Raw genomic sequence first — 5,502 nt, forward strand, 5'->3', positions numbered from 1 at the left:
CCGGAGACACAATCTTCAATGGAACAGGAATCCTTTCGGTCACAAAATCATGCTTGGCCACAAATGGAGTTGAAATAAAAGAAAGCGATGCACCAGTGTCAAAAAGAACTTTTGCAGGAACATCGTTAACAGGAAGGTTACCCATGATCACATCTGGTGAGTCCTCTGCATGAGCTGCATTCAGCAAATCGACCTTGGCGTGCTTAGGGTTATGTTTGACCACAGCTGTACTTGCCGATCTGACAGGAGGAGGAGGAAGACGCCTCTGGTTGAAACACTTGTTGGCATAGTGACCCTTCTGTTGGCATTTGTTGCACGTGACCTCTGAAAGCGGACGGTGATACAGAGCACTCGATCTTGGAGCTTGAGACGAAGTCTTGTTCTAAAAGCCAGGGTTGGGTGGGTGGGAAGAACCACTGCCACCTTTGCTCTTCTGCTGATACGGCTGACGGAATAGAGGAGGAGGAAGTCAATACTTCTGCTGCTTGGCCACTTGAGTAGAGGAAGAAGGAGTAACATCTCTGACTCGCTTCTTGGAAGCGTCGCACCTCAACTGATCAGCCTCTTGCTTCAGTGCCATGTTGTAGAACTCATCGTATCTCAAGGGCTCGAAGAGGACAAGAGCGAGCTGAATTTCTTCTTTGAGACCACCCCTGAACTGATATATCTTGCTCTTCTCATCAGGCACGTCCTGCTTGGCAAAGCGGGCGAGCTTCTGGAACAACTTGTTGTAGTCATAGACAGACAAAGAGCCTTGCTTCAGATTGCAGAATTCCTCACGCTTGCTTTCAACCACGCTCTGGGGAATATGACGAGCTCGGAAATCTCGACGGAAATCATCTCAAGTGATAACACGTCCACCTCTGGAGTCCTTGCACTGCTGGAACCATTCTGCAGCTTGATCTTTGAGTTGGAAGGAAGCGAACTTAACAAAGTCCTCAGGCCTGACGTTACTGCACTCGAAATGCTTACACAGATCCACAAGCCAATCATCAGCATCGGTTGCTTCAACACAATTGCTGAAAGTCTTTGGCCCGTTAGCAAGGAACTGGTTGAGTGTAGCAAAGTGATTCTGATTGCTGCCTTGATTCCCTTGGTTGAGCTCTTGAAGAATTTGCATGATCAACTGTGTGTTTGCATTGGTTGCGGCCATCACAGCTTGCCATGCCTCTGGAGGAGGTGGAGGTGGTGGCGGATCAGGATTCGGAGTCGTGCGCGTTGGAGGAGCCATCCTGAAGAGGTTGACCACCATTAGCACATTGATAGATAAAATATTGAAGTTGAATCCAACGGAATGAAAATTGCAACATATAGTCTTCACATCCGAACAAAATGAACGAATGATTCCTCTTAAAATGGTCACATATCCATAAATTGAGAAGCCACGTAGAATTAAGGTAGAGAAATAAATCAACAAGGTACGGATCAAGAACGAATAATCGGTAAGAAATCCCAATCTCAAACCAATATCCGTGAAAGAAGAACTAGAGCTACTAGAATTCCCACCTATGAAACTCCTGAACCTTTCCGGTTATGCAATCCGGTGTTGGGGATACAGGGGAAGCATAATATCTCACCCAAACTAGCAAATCCTACATCCAGTTGTATCCATCCTTCAACACATAACCAAGAAACCTTCAGAAACCATCTACCTCAACTTTCGAAAATCATCCGTTATACAAGTTATGGCGATACTCCCGAACTCCCGCCCCAGTACTGGGTGGCGTCGAGGTTATCTCACCAACGAACTGCATAAAAGAGATTTTCGATGTCGGCGTACTAAACTCAGGTATTCCAGAACTGCAACGATAAAATTATGATGACAACACCTCAGAGCTCAACTCCCCGGGACACTTCCACTAAACCCCTGACAGGAGGCACCAAGACAATGTTCTCATCATAAAACCATCGGAACGATTCCAAGATACCCGCGTGATCCTAAAAAAATTAGTGAAATTTGAGAAGAGAAGAGTCAAAACTCTACGTCAGGATGCCTTACCAGAGCGATGAGGAGACTGGGAAGTAAAAAGAATTTCTAAACTCTCCGATATATAATTCCTAAATGACTCAAAACATTTTTCTAGACACAACTCGGCCACTAAAAACGATTAAGTAATGGGGCTCCTAAGGTCGGGGAAGGCTCTGATTACCAACTTGTAACACCCTCGATGCGACTATATCTCCCACGTGTCGAGGCATGACTTAGAGGCATAATCGCATTGAAGGCATATGTCGCAAGTTAGGCAATCATCACAACATCCCATGTAATATAAATAATAAAGGGGAGATAACATAGTTGGCTTACACTCGCCACGTCAATCAAGTACATAAGTAACATTACATCATCCAAACAATCATGGCCCGACTACGGCGCCAAAATAAAAGAGAACCCAACATGCGACAACGGTCCCGTTCACCCCCAACTGGGCACCACTACTGATCATCGGGGAAGGAAACATAGTAACGTTGAGAGTCCTCGTCGAACTCCCACGTGAGCTCGTACGCGTCTCCTGGAGCGGAATCATCAGGCCCTGCATCTGGTGTAATAGTAATCTGTGAGCCACATGGGCTCAGCAATCTCGCACCCTCGTGATCAAGACTATTTAAGCTTATAGGTAAGGCAAGGTAAATATGAGTGGAGCTGCAGCAAGCGACTAGCAAAATATGGTGGCTAACTTATACGCAGAAGAGAGCGAGAAGAGGAGGCAAAGCGCGAGCGAGAAACTAGAGAGCAACCTGCGCAAACATTACTCCAACACCGTGTCCACTTCCCGGACTCCGCCGAGAAGAGGCCATCACGGTAACACACTCGGTTGATTCATTTTAATTAAATAAGGTTCAACTTATCTACAACCGGACATTAACAAATTCCCATCTGCCCATAACCGCGGGTACGGCTTTCGAAAGTTCAAATCCCTGCAGGGGAGTCCCAACTTAGCCCATGACAAGCTCTCACGGTCAACGAAGGAATAGACCTCCTCCCAAGACGTTTCGATCAGACTCAGTATCTCGGTTACTCAAGACACTTTGACAGGTTAAAACAAATCCAGCAACACCGCCCGAATGTGCCGACAAATCCCGATAGGAGCTGCACATATCTCTTTCTCAGGGCACACTCAGATGAACACTACGTACAACTAAAACCAACCCTCAAGTTGCCCCGAGGTGGCGCTGCAAGTGGCTCTATTTGGACCAACACTCAGAGGAGCACTGGCCCGGGGGGGTTTAAAATAAGATGACCCTCGGGCTCCGGAAACCCAAGGGAAAAAGAGGCTAGGTGGCAAATGGTAAGACCAATGTTGGGCATTCCTGGAAAAGCTTTAATCAAGGCGAAATATCAAGGGGTTCCCACTAAAACCCAACCGCGTAAGGAACGCAAAATCTGGGAACATAACACCGATATGACGGAAACTAGGGCGGCAAGAGTGGAACAAAACACTAGGCGAGAGGCCGAGCCTTCCACCCTTTACCAAGTATATAGATGCATTAAGATAACATGGCAATATAATGATATCCCAACAAGTAAATAAATGATGTTCCAACAAGGAACGGCCTTCAATCTTCACCTGCAACTAGCAACGCTATAAGAGGGGCTGAGCAAAGTGGTAACATCGCCAATCAACGGTTTGCTAGGACAATGGTGGGTTAGAGGTTTGACATGACAATTTGGGAGGCTTGCAAGTAAGTGGTAGGCATCGTAGCATTGGCATAGCAAAAGAGCGAGCAAACTAGCATAGCAAAGATAGTAGTGATTTCGAGGGTATGATCATCTTGCCTGCACAATTGTCAGAGTTGACTGGATCCTCGAAAGCAAACTCAACGGGCTCCTCGTTAGCGAACTCGTCTCTCGACTCTACCCAAACAAGACAAACAAGCAACAAGGATACAATCAACCACGTGCGAACTCAAACAACACGATGCAAAGATGATATGCTATGCGGGATGCGATGCGGGATGCAAAATGCAAGATATGACAAGAAATGCATGAACCTGGCCTCAACTTGGAAAACCAAGTGTGCCACTGGAAAGATGATATGAAATCGCTTGAAAACGATATAAAGAACGCCGGAATCGGAGTTACGGTTTGGAAATGGCAAGCGATTCAAAAATGACACCGGTCTGCGATATACAGCAAGTAGGCATCTAAATGCAATGAAATGAACATGCTACAGCACCCAAACATGACAACAAAATACATGGCAGGTATGCACACAAGATGCTTAACAAAAGTCTAGCACTGAGCTACGGCCAAATCATCCATTAACAGGTTCAAACAAGCATGGCAAAAATGCATATGACAAACAGATCTCAGACTTAGTGAAATCAACACTTGTCTAGAATTTCAGATCAGGTAGCCCTCTTCGGAGCAACAAAACTACATGCTACAGGATCTGAATATGGCAAAGTAAAGCATGGCATGGAGCTACTCAAAGAGCTTAACAAAAGTCCCTTAGTGACCTTGAGCCAAAAGGGATCAGAAAATACAATTGCAAGCGTGTGAACATAGCAAAAACATAATCAGTTTCAGACTTAGTGAAAAACTGACACATGCTGAAATATAACTCAAGTAGGCATGTTTACGAACTCGATGCACTCACTACGGTGTAAGTCATGGCAAGACAAGCATACATCCATCAAGAAGGCACAAAATACAAGCTAGACATGGCAATAACAATAGCATGGCATGCACAGATCAACTACAACATCACCGGTAAAATTGCAAACAAGTTGACAATCTGCTCAGAATCACAAAGTAGCAAAAGTAGAGCTCGATTGACTCAAGCTAGGGTGCTCCATAATTGCAAACAAAGACATGGATGGATAGAGAACTACAAGTTTAACAAAACTCCCTTACTGATCATCCTCAAAAAAGGCACGTATCACTAGGAAACAACATGAACATATGGCATCACGAGATAAACAACTCCAGGACTTGGTGAAATTACTAAGTCCCTGAAAACAGAATTAGCAAGTGCACCACTTTGCAAGCTTGCACAAGTCACCACACACATCACAAAAATACATGGGTTGCACCTCTGGAAAGATGATAAAACCCTTAACAAAACATATGTAGAGCTCACGGGCATATCATGCACACAATAATCATGGCAAAAATGACAAAAGTGCAAAACGGAGTAGCAGATCTGACAATTAACTCAAGTAGCCCTATTTTAACAGCATTTCGGGCATCAAGATGAGCTCAAATGAAAATGATGCAATGGAATTAAATGATGTACTCTCTGAGCTGAACATTTTGTTACGCTATATGCATGAATCGGAGCTACGGATGCAAAGTTACAGAGCCGCGAACATGGCAACTTGGATCTGTAATTTCGGGACTTAGACAAAAAAACAACCTCGCGAAAATTAGGGTTCACTGTTCACCCGCGCCGATCTACTGTTCATCCGCAACGGGATCGAGGTCGCCGGTGAGGATCTCCGGCGAGGGAGAGGTGGGGCCGGGCGGCGGCGGCGGTCGGGCGCCGTGCGGCGGCAGGCGCT

The sequence above is a fragment of the Triticum aestivum genome, chromosome 7A (genome assembly GCF_018294505.1).
Source record: "Triticum aestivum cultivar Chinese Spring chromosome 7A, IWGSC CS RefSeq v2.1, whole genome shotgun sequence".
Classification (NCBI taxonomy): domain Eukaryota; kingdom Viridiplantae; phylum Streptophyta; class Magnoliopsida; order Poales; family Poaceae; genus Triticum; species Triticum aestivum.